Source organism: Haliaeetus albicilla, chromosome Z (genome assembly GCF_947461875.1).
Source record: "Haliaeetus albicilla chromosome Z, bHalAlb1.1, whole genome shotgun sequence".
NCBI lineage: Eukaryota > Metazoa > Chordata > Aves > Accipitriformes > Accipitridae > Haliaeetus > Haliaeetus albicilla.
Window position 1 is genome coordinate 34,678,897 of NC_091516.1, and position 19,820 is coordinate 34,698,716.

The window sequence follows — 19,820 nt, forward strand, 5'->3', positions numbered from 1 at the left end:
AATATTAAGGCTACATTCTTACATCTTGCCTCACAATGCATGTGTGATACTCAGACAATATATGTAGGATAAGTGAGACAGGTAGCCAAAGGAACCTTAGTAGATATAGTAGATATATGGATGTAGATAGGAACTGTTTAATGATTATCTAGCTTGTGATGAAGTTAAAGGAATTTCAATAGTAGTAGACATAGCCCAAGGGGATGAAAGATGATGTTTAACGCTTACATTGTTGAAATTAGCTGAGGCAGAGACAGTTCCTGATAAGAAGCAGGAGCTGGGCCCAAGAGCCAGCCAAGACTGGTCTTGAGGCTTGGGTGAATGCCAAGAAACCACTGAGCCTGCACAAGAAAAGAGGTTACTAGCAGTGATGAAGAGGAGTCATCTATCTTCATCTCTGCGACCACCAGACGACCACCATAAGGAGGCACTGCGCAAGCGCAGTTGAGAGGAGACTATGGAAATGACTTCTTGAAGCTAATTTTAATATGAAGTGGGGATAGGTGATACATATGTATAGGCATATTGTGAAACTCTATATATATGTAACACTTGACTGTATAAGCTTGAAGCGAACTGCCGAGTCAGGTGCGCACGACTTTGGTGGGACTACCCCCCATGCTGCCCAGCGCTGAATGAACATACCTACTTTAAAATCTCACTGATTGTGGAGTCTGTTTCCACATGTCATAAGGACCCTTCTGTGACACATTACCTGGAAATTCTCCCAAATTAATATAATCCTGAGATCATTCAAAAGCAGAGTAGCAACTGGTTTAGCAGTACCTATCACCGTTGCACCTATGACTTAAAATTCAGAGAATCATAGAATATCTCAAGTTGGAATAGACCCAGAAAGATTGAGTCCAATCCCTGCTCCTCACAGGACTACCTAAAACTACACCATATGTCTAAGAGCATCATCCAAATGCTCCTTCAACTCTGACAGGCTTGGTGCTGTGACCACTTCCCTGAGGAGCCTGTTCCAGTGATCAACCACCCTCTCAGTGAAGAACCTTCTCCTAATGTCCAGTCTGAACTTCCCCTGACACAGCTTCACTCCATTTTCTCGTGTACTTTCGCTGGTCACCAGAGAGAGGAGATCAGCAGCTCCCCCTCTGCTGCTCCCCTTGAGGAAGTTGTAGACATGAGGTTACCCCTCAGCCTTCTCTTCTCCAAGCTGAACAAACCAAGTGACCTCAGCCACTTCTCATAAGTCTTGCCATTTAGACCTTTCACCATCTTGGTCACCCTCCTCTGGGCACACTCTAACAGTTCAATGTCCTTATATTGAGGCACCCACAACTGCCCACAGGACTTGAGGTGGGACCACACCAGTGCAGTGTGAAGTGCAACAATCACCTCCACTGACCGGCTAGCTGTGCTGTACTTGATGGACCTCAGGACACGGTTGGCCCTTTTGGCTTCCAGGGCACACTGTTGACTCATATTCAACTTGCCATCAATATACATCAAATTACAACCAAGGAATAGAGAAATAAAGGCATTGTGGTATCAAATATTCCCTAATAGCCGAGTTACTGTTAAGATGACTAACTCAAATGTGATTATAAATTAGCAGTAGTATTGGAATGAGGAATGTGATGGTGGAAATGCACCTTTGATCTGTTTCTCATTCCCTAGTGCCAAGTACAACTTGGGCTATTTGAGATGTCTCACAGTATGTAAGTTTTCTTCCATTTCAACCTGTTCACTCATTAACATCTTGTTATATTCATAAAGTCGTATGGAATTTCAAAGACATTTAAAAAAAGGAGGATGTCAATATTGAGAGGTTTGGTTGTTTTGTTTTGTTTTGGTTTTTTTAAATAACTTTAATGTTATAATCAAGGTATCTAATTTAAAAACACATTAAATAACTATACAAGTGAAAATAATATACACAGTTTGTCAGGTAGAAGAAGGATGTTGACAATTTCTTATTTAGAAGAACAAAAGAAACCACTTGCCTCAGCATGTATTTTGCATATAAGTGTAAACCTGCATTATACCAGTATTAGTTAACATGCAACTTTTATCAGCTGGTGTCATTGCTACCTTCCTAACTGATGGTATGCTCTTGATTCTTATAAACAAACCACAGTGTCTCTTATCTTCTTTATGCATTCCTGTTTATTTTTTATATTTTTAGAAATTTGAGTGTCCTGCAGAGCGGTTGGATCTCAGAGGATGAAACATCTGAAACAAAATTTCCATAAGGCCTAAATAGCCAGGCATTAGATTTAGTCTTTTTTTCAAAGACTGCAGTTTATGTGATCACCGTACTTATCATAAAGATGTCTTTTCTGAACAGTTCAGGCAACTGTCAACTTTTCATGTTTCCAAATAAGAACAATATTAAAACTAAGGCTTTATTGAGGCTCTAAGAGAAGTACGGGAAGAAAACTGTTCTGATTCATTCCCTCTTGTTAAAACTAACAAGCCTGAGACATTTTATTCTGCAAATTACCTCTGCCTTTCAGAGAGATGATTATTACCTTTTACAGCAAATGTTAGATGGATTTTTTTGATCCATTTGGAAGACTAGATAAAACAAAGGATCTTGCACAGTGTAATAGTCGATACCATGAAGAAAGAAAAACAGTAATCATTGTAGAGTGGTAGGTTTACAGTTGTCAGCATTCAATACTGTGGACTTGGTAACAGTTTTCAGAGACATAACCAAGATTATGCTAACTTGACTTGCAAGAGAAAAGGGCAATGGTGTGTTCTCTTCTGAGAAAAGAAGTCTTCATCCCTTGCAAAACTTCCTTTTCTGTGTCAAGCAGAAGTCAGCAAAGCAGAGCTAGAGTATAGTAATGCAAATGTTATTGATACAGGAGGTTATACTTTAAACTGTCAGTTCTATCTCTTCAGCCAAGCCTTTTTCTCTGTGATGGGTTGACCTCAGCCAGGAGCTAAGTGCCCAACTCCCCCTCTGTGGGGTGAGGGTCAGAATTGGAAGAGTAAAAGCTAAAAATCTGTGGGTTGAGATAAAGACAGTTTATAGGTGAAGCAAAGCTCTGTGTGCAAGCAAAGCAAAATAGAGAATTCAACACTGCCATTGGCAGGCAGATGTCCAGCTACTTCCTGGGAAACAGGGCCTCAGCGCGCCTAACAGTTGCTTGTGAAGACAAATGTCATAACCACAAGTGTCCACCTTCCTTCTCCTTTCCCCAAGATTTTATGGCTGAACACTGTCATACAGTATGGGATAACCCTTTGGTCAGTTCAGATCAGCTGTCCTAGTTGCATTTCCTGCCAACCTCTTGCCCTCACCCAGCCTACTCACTGGGTAGACAGAGAGAGAAAACAAAAGAAAATAAAAGAAAATCTTGATGCTGTGCAAGCACAGCTCAGCAATAGGCAAAACACCAGTATGTTATCAACACTGTGAATCCCAGGTCTGTCCGTTAATGGTGTGGTTGCTAGCAGCTGGTGCTGATTGGCATGAGTTGTTGTGACACCTGATGCCTATCTGCTGCCATGGCTGGCAGCTGACACAGCAACTGACAGGCTGCTTGTGCTCAAGGTACAACTCTTTTCTTATAGCCTAGCTACTGTATCCTCTATAATGCTAAAGTCAACTTTTCCTAATCTGGGTCCACGGTCTTCTGAATTGGGTGCAAAGTATATATTTTTTTTTTATATTCCACACTTGTGTTCTCTTTGCACACATATATGTCAAGTGTCTAATTCCTCATTTATTTCTTTCTTCCTGGTACTCCAATATGGCTTCCTTAGGTCTCCTGTTAAAGGCTATACACCATTCTTCTGTATTTTGATAATTTACAATAAATGGTGCTTGGTCTGCTACCATGTCTATTGCACCTGGGCATCTGGAGAGTTCTGTTCAACTTTCAAAAGACCTGTAGTCAGCACTTTACAATGGAGATGGAGCAGTAGTGTGAAAAGAGCTGCCTTTAGTTTGCTCGAAGAGATTGTCTCCATGTAGCCTTTTTTACCTTTTTCTTTTTCTTTTTTTTTTTTTTAATACAACTGAACTATCATAGATGTATAAAAACATGTCTGCTGTTCTGGATTTCAGAAATTTGAACAAGTAACAAACTGAGAAATTTCCCTGTAGTCCCCATTTTTCCTTCAGATTTCAATTAACTGTTTTCTGGGTTTGGAATTATTATTTCTTTTTTTCTGTTGTTAACAGTAAGTATTTCAGGAATTTGACTTTTGCATCTTGATCTTCGTATTGTTGTTTTTTTACACTTATCTTTCCCAAGACACAAGTGTTAATGTTCAAACACAGGGCTTTTATTCTATAAATAGTTCCCCAGCTACGTGATTAAACAGCCATTAACCAAGACCTAATGGTTTAACCACTTATTACCTTTTTGTGTTTTCTGCTGGGAGGCGATGCTTCATTTTATCTTCCTCTACTGCCAACTTAACAACTTCCAATATTTCCTATATTTGTCCTCTTTGAGCTGCAGTCCCACATGGAAAACAAAAGAACTGTATTAAAATTCAACTAGTAACTTTAATAACTGAAAAATGAAATACCTGAAAAGGATGTTACAATTATTCCTAAATGAGGCACTTTAAAACTAAAATATGCCTAACATAGTGCTTAACCCTTCCTCCTCCCAAACTCCTGGCCTATTATTTTAAGGAGTGTGTTCAGACTACTGTAAATGTGCCCTCCAGGAACACTGGGATATAAAAAGAAAAGGCCACATAAAGATATTTTCTTTGTGGTTTCAGTTTAAACTGACCTTAATTTTTTAGGTATGTCTTCAAAATCTTTTTCTCCTTCTGTTAAGAATTTGCCTTTTAATTTTAGGTAGACAAACATCTGAGTCTCTAGTGCTCCAAAAAAAGTCCAGGATTTGTCCAAGGAAAAGCCAAACCAAACCTGACACAGACAATAAACCTAATAAAAATGCATGTTTTAAATTATATTTTCCAATTTCTTCTGGAAATTTTTGGAAAATTTAATTGCAACTTGGCTGTATTTGTTATATATATCAGAAGAAGATCAAATTCCTATAAACTATAAAATGTCTTGATCTGTCATGACCCTTGGCTTTTGCAGTATATTTTAGAACCTTTTGATCCACCTTCTAACTTTTTCAGCACATCTTCTTCTTTTCATGTGTATGGATGCATTTTCATTTTATGGAGCATCTTGACATTATTGATTCTGTTTGTTGTGAGTACAGCATGAAGAGTGCTGTCCAAGTGCATGTAGGTGTTGTTTTTATAGGACATTCATATTCCTTCATCAAAACATATAAGCCACTAGGCTTCAAAGACTTCTGTGTAATGATCCTCAGCTGCATCAGATCTATACAGATAGTTATATAGTAAAAGCATACTGCATTTCTTGTAAAAGCAGTGAATATAATAGTTTTTTCTCTTCAGTTCCTTTCCTCAAGAATTATCCCCATGAGCAACATAAAATTATAACGTGTAAAGTATAAGATGCATTATAATTCATGTTCTGCCCACATATAACAAATTATAACAAATGTTTGAATGTGATAGAGCTACTCAAAAACTCATGAAAAAAAGGCAATATGAGTAGAATAAGCATAATGTTTAAAATAATTTAATCTTTTAAATAAACATAGATACTCATCTAGAAGGCATTGAACTGTTTTACAAATTACAGTCAAGAGAAAATCTTTGCTACTGCTCTGAAGCTTTCAAGAAAAATATAGCACAACTATTATCTTTGTTCCTTCTCTTTATATATTAACCTTATTCCCTATTTTATACTAAACTTTCAGTAGCTGAGTTCATAATATAGGTCACAGGTTTCAAGGTGAAGTAACCTGGAAAGAAGGGAGATCACTTTCCTTGATGGTAGGACAAGTACATCCAACAGCTGGAACAAGTTTTCTTTCAAGTGGAAACAGCTGATTTCATTTATGCTATGAGGCAATCTGAAGTATTCTGTTACAAGGTGAACAAAAGCCTGTATTTTGTGGAAGACACCAAGGTTTGTTTTGTCCCTATTATGTGATAAATGGTATACCAAAATAATTGTATAAATTTGCAGCATATCTTTAAAATGTCACATTAGTCACTTATTCAAAGTTATAAAATTATGTGTTTTAACACAAGTGATACCTTATTCATAGTACATTCTGATTTTTTTTGTCAATGAATACCCAGTGCACCTCCTCTTTGATTATCTTCTGATATATATTAACTTGTTTTTCATACATGAAGGATAAATTTATTCCAATTCCAGATCTCTGAATCCATTCATAGGTGTGGGCAATTTTGTACTGGTACTGCAAGTCTTTCTTTCATTTAAAAGCTGTGCCTTATACATAACATATGTACATATATATATGAAGAGAAATATTTCAATTTACATGTAGAAATAACCTTTTGTATTCTGCTTATCATGACAACAAAAGTTCTGTCTGTGAAAGTGGATACAGTACCAAAACCAACTATATAATTCTGATCATTTAATTTGAACCATTAAACAGTTTGCAGTAACTTTCCCCCACCAACTTACCCATATTTGTCATGTCTAAACTGTGGACATAGGCATAAACTTTCAACTTTATTTCCATGTTCATCACAGAAACTCTATTCATGTAAGACAGTTCATGTGATAGCAGAAAAGTCTATCCAGTTCTAATACAGCATCATGTGGAATTGCCCCTTTTGCTTCATCTCTTGAGCAGTCCTGAACTGTGGATTTACTATACTGGCTTAAGGATCTTTGCAACACACAGGCTAATTGTCAGGAAAAGCAACATGATGATGGATGTCAGTATAAATTTCCAAAATAGATACTGTCAGACTCTAGAAACGAATGACTCCAGATAACTCAGTAATCCTGTAAACCACATTGTTCCTTTCATATGTGGAGCTAACAGTTATATACTGACTTGCCAGTAGTAAACATTTTGTGAAATGTCTAGGTATATGCTATTGGAAAAGAAGAATTATTGGTGATTTGCATATTATCTCATCTTTTGTGAAAGTATTTGCACATCATAAGATAAAAAACAGTGTGAAAATATTTGTATATCAGAGAAGCAATTTCTAATGATAAGGAAAATTGAACACTCTAATAGGTTGCCTAAAGAAGCAATCTATTAGCAACCTAATCCTCATCAATTGAAACTTTTAAGATTGCGTTAGTGTCCTGGGTTCAGCTGGGATAGAGTTAATTTTTTTACAGGAACCTGGGAGGTGGGGGGCATAGCCGGGGCAGCTGACCTGAACTGGCCAAAGAGCTATTCCATACCATGTGACATCATGCTCAGTATATAAATGGGGAGCGGGCCGGGGGGTGGGCGCTTCTTTTCGGTGGGGGAAGTGGCAGAGCGTCGGGTCCCGGGTGGTGAGCAGTTGCACTGTGCATCACTCTTTTTGTATACTTTTTCATTAGTACCGTTGTTGTTGTTGCAATTTCTTTGTGTTGTTCCAGTAAACTGCCTTTATCTCAACCCTCGAGGTTCCAGTTTTGGTTTTTGGTTTTTTTTTTCTCTCCTCCGTCTTCCCCCCATCCCACCGGAGGGGGGCGGGAGGAGTGAGCGAGCGGCCGCGTGGTCCTTTGTTACCGGCTGGGCTGAAACCACGACAGTTAGACAATACTGTCAGTAATGTCTTACACAAGGTGGGCTACAGTCATCCCCATCAAATAGTTTTAATAGTTTAATAGAACATCCTTCCCTTAAAATCAGGCTATTGAGGCTAAATTTAGTCTCCCCAGCTCAATTCTAGTACTGCCTTTGTAGCACTCTAGGACCAGAAATTAAGTAGATGTCCTGCAAAATCTGCAGTGCATTCTCTCAGTGGTATAGAAAATTTTGTCCATTAAAAAGCTCTGAAGAGTTGTATTGGTGAGAAGAAAACCTGAAGGAAAGGTACAGTGATGTGATTTTTTGCTTTGTAAGGCTTGGAGGAGGGGACAGAATTTGCCACATAAAATTTGGAAGCCTTGACTTCTGGTATCTTGGATTGTTTTAATGCAGCACATTGTCTGACACTGCAGAGGTCAACGTTAAACCAGATTTATGGAACTGTTGTGGTGCTTCACTGTGGCTAAGGGGTCTCTCCCCATGAAAATATCTGAGACGAGCAGTCACAGCTGGTATAAATGATGCCTGGTGATTGGTATTCACAGGTGAGTGTTGCTACCATCACAGTATTATACTTATGAATCCAAGTATTAGCTCAATAGAAAAGTTATCTGGTTAGAATTTCATGTAAAAATTTAATTTGTACTGAACAGTACAGAAAGATTCAAACTGTACATTGACAATTGTCTAACACAGTAGACAGTCTAGACCTCTTACATAAACTTTGATAAAGCTACATTTGGAAGAAACATCAAACAAGGAATATTGACTCTAAACTAATATAGTGCTTTAAATAAGTTCTATGTAAAGAGCAAAATAAACAAGTCATGTGTCCATAAGAAAAAAGATGAAAAAAAACCCCAAACCCAAACAAGCACTTTATTCAAACACTTCCCTATCTTCCTATAAGTGGAATAGCTTTTAAGCTTGTTTTTGTTACTGCTTCCTAAACCAGGAAAACTTTCAGACTCTCATTTAAAAACAGTAAAAATAATGAGAATGTTAGCATTATAGAAAATAAGGTAATATTATCAAAGCTGACACACAGAGATAAGAACAGAAAAAGTAAAACTTTTGTTAAAGTGAAAATTACAGATTTAGCTTGCTGTTCTACTACACATTAATCAAAAGTCTGACTATGAGATATTTATTGGCCTTAATTGGTTTGCTGCTCATTTTAGAGTGGATAGCTGAAACTACATTACAATATTAATGAGTACAATTGATCTAGGCTCTGCATTCCAATATACAAAGGTACTATAGGAGTATGAATTAGGATTTAAGAGGAAATTTCTCTCTTCCTTTTCCTATGACTTATTTATGTGAGGTATTTCAAACACACTGACTTGCAATTAGTTTTCTGTGATCTAATGGATTTTAATTTAGTAGTAAAATTAGGACCAGACGGCTAGAGTTTGTGGTGCTGGCAGGCATATCATTGTTGATAGAGGTAACGAAGTACAGCACCCTGATGAGCTAAGATCTGCCACCATTCAGATTTTCTGGCAATGACAAGCCTGTCAGCAAATGTAATTCATGCCAAAAGACAGGATGACACAGAATTGTTTAGATGGTCTGCTAAGAATCAATAACACAAATCTCAAAAAAAAAAAAAAGAAAAGAAATAAAATAAATCATGTACTGTTGAAAAATTAAAACATTGTCAAAAGTCAGCAAAGAATTGTGGAAACATAATAATCCAAATAAGAAATGGGAATTAGCAACTCAGGAAGTCAATTTAAATAAGCTATGTGGTCTTAGTAATAAAGGGTGATATTACTCAACCAGTCTTCATAAGGTGGTGGTAAAGCAGTTAAAGTCTATAGGATCTCACAGATGTAGACAAAAGGTATACAAGTTGGAGACAGTAAATATTGAGAGGGAGATATCACAGCTGTTGATGGATTACTGAAAAGATAATAATGTGATTGGCTACTGGGGAAGAGTTTGCATTTGTTGCTGAAACAAAAGTAACCTCATGATTATCCGAACTAGGTTGGTATCGTCTGTGGAAAACTGGATTACAAACTTGGGTCTATAGGAGGATACATTTTCTGTAGTAATTATTTTAAGTGTTGACGATGTCTTAGGAAAGGTTTCTGCCAATTTGACTTCTGGACTTGTATTTGTTTTGTTGTCTTAGTCTCTCCAGATGCCTAGGTTCTTTTTTCCATATGTTCTGTTGTCTAGACTGGAAAATTCAGCTGAGAGAGACTCAAAGACTTAATGTCTGAAACACTGGAGGGGGCGGGGGAGGGGGAGGGGGAAGTTCAGCCTAACAACTAACCCTGCATAACAGCGAACCCCGCAGCTGAGAAGCCAGTCAGCAACAGGGCACAGAGGCCATGCCCTGCCGTAGGATGCACAGTTCCCTGTTCTGACATGCTGAGCGGGGCAGCTCACCGTGTATGGCCAAAGATCAAACAACGGTCATGCTTGCAGGGAGGGAGAAGTTACTCCCCAAAAGATGCCCAAGCCCACCGACCCATTTCCCAAAGGTTCTGGAAGCACAAACCATGCATGACACCTAATTAGCCTAATGAGTTTGAGTGCCCACTGGAAGGAGGGACAAGGACACAATAAAAGGACATGAACTGAAGCCCCACATGCGTGCACCCTCTGGAAGTGGACCCCTCAGCTGCCAGAAACGACGCTGGACCCAGAACTGGTGAAATAATTTTATTTTCTCTCTCTTTCTCTCTCTCTCTTTTTTTTTTTCCCCCATAATCCCTACACCTCATCCCTTTAGACATAAAACTGCTGACCAATCCTGGGACTAGGAGTAGATTCAGCCACCCCTGGGCTTCTCTCTGAGAAGGAGTATAGAACCTTGTGACTCAACGGGAGGGCTCCCCTTATTTTCTTCCCTGAACTGATCCCCAAATAAGCAAGACTTTTAGTATATGTTGAGTGGCGTATGGTTAGCACATGTTACACAGTTTACTGATGTAGTTTCATGCCAATTCTTGTTGTGAGCAAATAAAGGTTGAGTTTTGTGAGTTAAAGGATACCTGGTGCTCTTTCACTTTAATCCTGACCTGGGAATCGCCAAACCTGAGTCATCATCCTGAGAAATTGGGATGTGACATCAGCCTAAGCCCATCTTTTGATAACGAAGATACTGAAGATTTCCTAAAGCAAAACAATGGAGATAGCAACTCATTTATCTGAGACTGTTTTGACTTCTTATGGAAAGTCATCTTCACTCCAGTACTACTTTGTTACCCAGCTATGGAGAATTAATCATGTTTGGCACAAGGAGATGTTTTCTCTAGATCTTGTTGCCATGAGTCTGTTAGGCAGCAGAGGCAATGTACTGTTATACTGTCAGATTTTTTCAGGTGATCTTCCAGCATTTTCGTTTGTGCAAGAAGAAAGATGCTCTGTGACAATTGTCCTTGTAATCATGTTTGTTGGGGAGTTCTAAATTAGAGTATTGTGAATTGGAAAAACAAACAATGACACAATAAATACAACACCTATACAATACAATACTACAACACCTAAAATCAGCATTAAAACAGTATAGAGGAAGAAATATAAAAACCCAAAAGAAACAAACAAAATCCAAAACCCCCAAACCCCTAACAGATGGTACACCAAATGTAGCCTGAATGCTCCTCAGATAATCCTATACGGATATGCTAATTCTTGAGTAACTGTATTGACCTGAATTTGACTGGGGATCTGTGCAAATATGTTGACTTTCTTCCATAATCTTACAAATCCTGAGAAGTGTTTTACTATGCATGACACATTAGGGATGTGAAAACTGCTACCAATCAGTCAGATGAGTTGCATTTATGGATCTGTAAGTTTTTGTCTCTGGATCTGGGCTGACTCAGAATTTGCAAGATGAACCTTCTACAAAATGCAGAGTAAAAATCCTCATTTCTATCTGTATTAATAGGATCTAAGCAATTCTTTTCATATGAAGGTAATGGTATTTCTGTGTGAAAGCTATGCTGTGCCAGATTTGATTGACATGCTTCAATGCAATTTGCACAACAATATGACTAAAGCAGCAGCACTTGCTAGAAGTAGCTACAAATATATTGAGATTACAGTTCTGAAAGTGAATTGACTTATTCAGATTAGATAGTTCCATTTTATAAATGAACTTTGTGGATTTTTGCACTTTGTTTCCTCTTATATTTTAATTGAAATGACCTGCATGTTATAACACAAGGGCTTTAGGTCACATTTCCTAACTTTACTGAAAAAGTCACGAACTGTCATTGCTGATGCTCTCCAGATGCTATACAAACTTCTTCTTTCTTGCTCCATGGTATGCCATAATAGACAACCACAAAGGAGAAAAATGTGTGGTATTGTTTACTGTATGATGATCTCAGAAAAGATTTAATATCCATGTTTTCTACCTAATTGTGCCTCTTAAAAGCATTGTAATGTCCATGCACAAAGACATTTACAACTAAATGAAAACATCTTTAAATTCCTTTATTAGTTGAAATTTTGTGTACAGTTTTCATGGCTGAAGAAGGAGTTGGAGGACATACAAATGAATCCTTACTTCCATTGAAGAGATCAAGAATTAAGTGGACATACTTTTTCACACACTAATCTGTGACTGATATTTTAGTTTCAGGAAAAGGTTTATTAGACTTGGGAATACATATATCTAGGCTTTGGCTCATTAAAATTTATGTTTACTAATAAGTCTTTGCAATATGAATAATTCTTTATGCATTGATTAATCTCATGAAAAATTCAATAAAGAATTCTAAGCTACTTTAGTTGTAGTATCAGACCCTCAACCTCTAACTCATTTACATTGGATCTATTCTTCCATGTGTTCATAGAAGGCTTAGGAAAACAGAGCTGAAACCTAAAGTACTACTGCCTAGCTGCAGTACAGAAAAATATACACATACCTGAAAATACACACAAACATGTCCAGTGCTAAACCATTAGGAAATACCAGAAAATCTAGTGAGATCTTCACAAAATCATTCCAACTACACAGATAAATTTGGATGCAGAGATTTTAATCAGTCATTTCAATGAATAATTCTTTGATTACGCATAAATTCATATTTAGGTCTGAAAATTAAACTTTTTTGGCCATTTCAAGATCTAAATTCATACTGATGCCACATTCTGGAGTAAAAGTAGCTCAGATCTACTGTAAGCTTATGTTTGCAGTGGAGAACTACTGTATTCTTTACAATCTTAATGTGACTTAATAGAAAAAGTTTTATTAATTTTATTATATGAATAATATTTTTTTTTCTCTCTCACAGTGGGTTACTGACTTACCATGTTCTTACAGAAAAATATGGTCTCCTTTCCACTACTTTTCAAGTCTTAACTTTAAAATATCTAGGCAATGCTCTTTTGTGTTGAACTGTTCACAAAAATTAAAAAATGCAAAAATAAATAAAAAAAGCACCCCAGTATGTTCTTTCCATAAATGTTCTCATTTTTGAAGGTGTTTACTCATTTTTGACTAACTTTTCCAAAAAAATCCCAAACCCTTGATCTTGAACATGAGGTAGAGAGCTGCTGTGAAAGTTCCAGTTTGAATAAATTAAGTATGCCAAAATTACAACAATATGCTCGTAACCTTAATTATAGAGAGCACTTTTTTCTGCTCTATTCATTCCTACAAATAGGAATTTATATACTGTCCTGATTTTGGCTGGGACAGAGTTAGTTTTCTTCCTAGTAGCTGGTACAGTGCTGTGTTTTGGATTTAGTATGAGAATAATGTTTATAGCACACTGATGTTTTAGTTGTTGCTAAGTAGTGCTTATCCTAAATCATGGATTTTTCAGTTTCCCGTGCTCTGCCAGGTGCACAAGAAGTTGGGAGGGATCATAGCCAGGACAGCTGACCCGAACTAGCCAAAGGGGTATTCCATACCATGTGAGGTCATGCTTAGTATATAAACTAGGGGGAGTTGGCTGGGAGGGACGATAGCTGCTCAGGGACTGGCTGGGCATCTGTCAGCGGGTGGTGAGCAATTGCATTGTGACTCACTTGTTTTTGTTTTTCTTGGGTTTTATTTCTCTCTCTTTTTATTATCTTCCTTTTCATTCCTCCTCCTCCTCCTCCTCCTCCTGCTATTATTATTATTATTATTTTTAATTATTATTATAATATTTTGTTTTGTTTCCATTATTAAACTGTTCTTATCTCAACACACAAGTTTTACTTTTTTTTTTTTTCTCATTCTCCACTCCATCCTACTTGGGGGGAAGAGTGAGCGAGCAGCTGTGTGGTTTTTAGTTGCTGGCTGGGGTTAAACCTCAACGTATACTTATAGCATTTGATGTATATGTGACTTCTTTCATACAAGACAATACTTTCAGAGTGATTTAGTCTAAAGTCTTAGATGTGAATTACAGTATTTTAACTTTGATGGTATAAATTTCATCTGTCTTAGACATAGGTCAGAAATGGTCTGCATGACTTATTTGAAGCTTTCTGGTTTGTACATAAGGATGAATCTCTATGCATTTAGTTGCATAGAAAATTTGCTGTAATCCTAAACCAAGAATATTTCATATAGGTAAGCATCTAGAGACAGTCAATATACCCAGATAGAGTGGTAGATATCCATACATGTTTATATGATGTTGTTGTGAATGTGTAAACTTTCACTTGATTTTATTTATGACTTCTGCCTTTTTTTCAGAAGCACTAGATGCAATAGAAAGATCCCATGTAATCTAGGAGTAAAAGTCAGAGTGGCCACATTCCTCCCATCTTTGGTAGTTGGGCAGGATGCAAAAAAAAATTATTTATCCAGAATCTCTTCTTGTTTGCAGTGAGCAGTTACATTTAATGCAAAATTCACCTAGAATTCTGCAGTATTTGGTAAAAGTAAATATTCCTTTGATTAGAAACATGTACCAGAAAGATGTTGCTGATTCAGCTGTCTTAAACGTCTTTCCAATGAATCTATCTTGGCAATACTACAGTAATTTCAACCATAATTATTTTCATTAAATCTTTCTTTGCATAAACTGTTTTATTCATGCTATTATAATTTACCATATACTGGTAACAAAGCTCAGGCTATTTCATATTCCATTTCATATTCAGCTATGACTGATTAGTTCAAGCACATTGCATGATCATGCATATACATTGGCACATTTTTCATAATTTTGTCTTCAGATCCAGCAGGTTTTGTTTTCAAGTGGATGATCTTAACTAATGAGGTACACATTTCTTTATGTAAATCAAGGAACAACAAGAAAAACCCCTGAGCTTCTTTCACAAAGCTGTCTAAACATATGCAATTGACACAGCAGCAGGGCAGAGGCCTACCATAAGATTTAGTGTTTTGGGCAGCTTTATTTGAGATAGAAGTCAAGGACAGTAGTCTTTCTTCAAAATAAATTTTCAAGTTATAAATGTTGTAAAACTAAAATAAAGCAACTTCCACTCTTGCAAGTTGTTAAGAAAATCCCCTTCCCTAACCATTACATGAATCATTCCTTATAGGACGAAAGTGTATTAACTTTGTTAATATATATTTTATTAATATATATTATTTTGCATTATACACTGTAATGTAATGAGATCGTGGAATTTTACTGAAGATTTTGGTATTGTTCATGGTTAAGTGAAAAACACTAAAGGACAGCCCAGCCTGGGAAATAAGCATTTTGCTTCTCGGAACCTTAGAGCTGTCCATGGAGGGTAAAGGATATCCCTGGACAACCAGGATAAAGCCAGCATCCCAGCCCCTCTAACACATCTTTGAAACCTTCCCTGTGTTGTCTGGCATCATAGGTAAGTAACTATAAAAAGTCTGACTCAAGAGACACCTGGATCAATAGACAAGCAGCAAGAATGCTGCAAAAATGTAGTTGCTTTACAAAATTTTACTATGACTAGTAATTAGTAGCGTGGGTGCTACTGATTAGTCAAAGCACATTGTACCTGAATATTTGAAGGGTTTAAGCACTTTGTGTAAAATCACATTTGGGGTGTCCCCATATGTCTGGGACACATCCTGTGCATGAATAAATATTTACTTGTGTAATTCAATACTATGCATCCTAGCCCTTCTCCATGGTTGGCAGGGGCCAGTTGCAATTTCTGTGCAAAGTACAAGTCCGTATGACCTGGACGCATATTACAGGAGGAGAGAAAAAGCACTCTTGACCTGAGAAAAGGAGGAAATAATATAACAAGGCAAAGGTACTAGAGTAATTATTCAATACAATGATGGATGTGATACAAAGCATTCGGAGACACTTCTAGCTCAAACGTACTTTGTGATAGACAGATTATGGTTCAATTCCTCTCAACTCTTTGATCTTTTTCTACTGTTGTTTCAGAACTGGCTAGCTCTTTGTTTTTTCATTAATTATTTGTAAGAGGAACATTTTGCTTGCATTAATTTATGTCCTTTATGTAGTATTATAAAATTTGGAACTTTATGTAAAGCTTAATAGTTTAATGTATTTACATTTCTCAGAAATGTATTTAACAAAAGATTGAGGACTTTGATCTCTGGATTGGTTTTGGTTTTTATTTTGCTTTTTTTTTTTTTTAATCTACAATGTCTAATATGACTCAAGGTTCTGGACTGTTTTTTTGTATAAGTCCTTTTTATTAGAATGACTTTGATCTGCAGAAACTGTGTTAGTACTAGAACCAATGACATGAACTGAAGTTTGTATAGACATAGTCAGGCTAAAGCTAGCTATCCAAAAGGATAAAAATGTAGATAGAGGGTTCAGCACAGCCTAACCATGGAATACATATAGAATCACAACAACCAAAAGTGCAAGGAAGGATCTTCAGAAACCAACATCAAGTGTCTTGACTTAGCTTCTTACCTGGTTTGCAGCTTGCAGCTTGGTGTTGCTGTGGTTACACGGTGATTATTTCTCTTGTTATTTTAAAACTTGCTCAATCATATTTATAGGCTGCAGTCTGATCATGGGGTATTTTCTAATCAAGTAAGTCTAGCAAAATCAAAAGCTTTTACCCAACTCCTTTCCCATCCATGTCAAAGTCAAAATTTAATTCAGTGCAAATTTTAAATTAGCCTGAGAATACTTAGAATAAAAGCTTGTTCATCATTGGTGGTTAATGTGTCATTATATCTTTGAAAGACAGTTTTACTGGCAAACTCACTTGAAAGTGGTCAAGCTAACAAAGCAGCATTCAAACACTTCTTCTTTCTGTTTCAGCAAAATATCAAGTTTGAAGGCCAGGTTGGTTTTTTTTTGGGGGTGCAGGCATTGTATCTGTATGGTAAGGTATTATAGCATAAATCTTGCTTCATTAAGTTGGTGAGTGTATCTGTTATGCTTTCTTTAAGATCTTCACAATATCATTCCAACTACACAGACAAATTTGGATGCAGAGTTTTTAATCAGTCATTTGAATAATTCTTTGATTACACATAAATTCATATTTAGGTCTGAAAATTAAGCTTTTTTTGCCATTTCAAGCTCTAAATTTATACTGATGCCACATTCTGGAGTAAAAGTGGCTCAGCTTTCTACTGTAAGCTTATATTTGCAATGGAGAACTGTTGTATTAATTGCCCCTAAAGTTCTTTTTTTAACACAAAACAGGATTTGAGCATTGGGGCTGTAACTACTGGTCTAAACTCTTTTTTCTTGAAATCAGTATCTACTGTGTACTGCTTTTATTATCCATGTTAGTTTTTGAATCACTGTTCTGCACACCCAATTAAAAAGATTTGTAGTGTACTTTGCATTCACAACTCAACTGATGAATGTCAGTTTTTATTTATTTTACTTTCTCACCCATCCCTGAAATTTCCTCTTTAGCTTAAACAAAGGGTTCAGGGATTACTCAAAGCTGCTGCTGGATTTTACTTGGCTTCATACTCCAGCAATTTTGTTCTTTTTTTTTCTGTTCTGAGAACATAAAACATAAATTCTAAGTTCTGGCATTTTGGGGTGGGTAATTCTCTAACTCTAACACAAATTATTTAACTATTCATTCATAAAACCAAAGAATTGTTTTCATAACTGTAGTTTTACATGGCAATATAGAAAGAATCATGAATAAAGATAAAATTTAAAGCACTCAAACAGTATCATTAAGATAGTTTGATGACTGATGTCAAAATTAGATATAAGCTTAATTATTTTGGTGATCTCAGGCCTTTACTTTTGACATCATATAGAATAGATACACAATGCATACTCTGAAATAGAATCATATGCAACCAGGAAAGCACTGATGATGAATTTTAACCTATTATCCTTGCTAGACTTCACTTACTCCTTAGGTTCTGGAACCCTAAAGTATCGTGTGTTCTCAAGGACGGTATTTGCAGAAAGGCAATATAGCACAAATCAGATTTGTGGTGATATTGGTTTTTATGATAAAAAGATTACACAGTCTGAAGCCATTTATAATGAAAACCGCTTACAATAGTATATGGCATTCCTTCATCTATATTATTTTGGACATAACAGCTGAATCTTTTGGTCAAATGCATAAAAAATTAATATTTTTGTTGATAAATTTCATTGCTTCCTTTCTGTTACACTATTATCATCCTGGCATACACAATGAGTTCGACATTAGAAAACATAAAGGTAGAGGATACTTTCTGCTGAATTTGTATACAAAAAGCCCCTAATTACCGCTTAATTTCTGTTGCTTCCTCTTTCTTATCATCCTACCTGTACAGTGAGGATCGATCTAGAATGTATTCAGGGCTCCTGGCTGTTGGAATTATCACTGCCCACTTGCAGAAGATGCTAAACAAGTAAAAATGCATTTCTCACCTTTTATGCCTGAGTACAACACTTGCTATTTTATCAGGGATTCTTAAATTAATGATGACCTGAGCCATTTTGTTTTGCTTTTAGTTTTTTAGTTATGCTTTTGGTTTTTTTAGTGGGCAGGAAGGGAAAAGGAAGGACTTCTTTTGCTTATTTTCTTTGATCCCTAAATTCTTTTTTATCCTTTGCTTGGTAGAACATTATCAGTATTTCATGTTTGAAGCCCTTCCTAGCTCAGATCTTTCCAACCTTGCAATGGTAATAGCTGCTAATCTGTGGGTTGTATTTAATTCTGACTCATCTAGTAGCATTAACATTACTCTTAATACTTCTGAAACTACTACAAGACACAACGTTTGGAGATGAAACTCACTTCCAAGGTTGAAATCACCTTTCATTTTCCACATGAAGTTCAGTTTATTAGGATTATTCTCTATAGTTAATGATTACATCCAGCCTCGGCTCTCAATAGATCTCTTTCTTCTTATAAATGTGTAATGAGAGGAAAAGAACAACAGAAGCAGATTGAGATGAACAATCATTAAATACATTGTATTTGTGAGCAAGTCATGAACCAACAGCATGAAAAAAACAACTCTTTTAAATGAACCTTGTTAGAATCCATAAGAAGAATCAAGAAGTTTATTACAGTCATGACATATTACAGATGTTTAGTAAAAGGTTGTCTGTTTATTTTTTTTTTTTTTTTTTTTTTTTAAGAAAGGACATAGGAAGTGAATTTTGTGTTTCCTGAAAAGAAAGTTAGCTTTGTGTCCCAAAGTAATTTGGCTGATATTCTCAAGCTTTTTAATATTATGTAGCTTAAAAAGAGGATAAAAATAAATAAGTATATATTTGATAAAAATAAAAGCAAATAACATCACTGGTCCATAAGTCAAGCTCAAAACTCATTGGCATTGGAAGAATAAAATTCCCTGACTTTTTTTTTCCTTGAAAGTGTGTGATGTATACTTTTTCTCATTATTAAACTGTAAAACAGGTCAGAACTTTTACAATTAAACAAATATCCTTTGCCATAAAATGCCATGTCATCCAAAAAGAAAGTTTGATGGGAACAAGTCAATTTTAATCAGTTTTTAACTGGGAAATATATTTGAGATAAATATGAGATATGTGGACAAAACCCTGAAAGAATAAAAAGACACAAGAACATAAAAGAGTCTCTTGACTGAAGGATGCACTTGAGTAGATTATTTCTGCATCAAGGGCCTGGTGTATTCTAATGTACAAATATTTCTTAATTTGCCTTTTTTGTTCTTTGTAAAATAAATTTAAAATGTTGAGTTTTATCTTAATATGGGAGAGAAAGCTTTCTCAACAGAGCACAAATTTAAATCTCAGATTTTGGTGAGGAAGATTTCAGTACAGTTTCTGCACCTAGACAGGTTGGTAAATTTGATTATTTACTTTGATAATCAAATACATCAGTCTCAAGAGACTGTGAGTCTGACTGTGGTGGGTTAGCCTTGGTTAA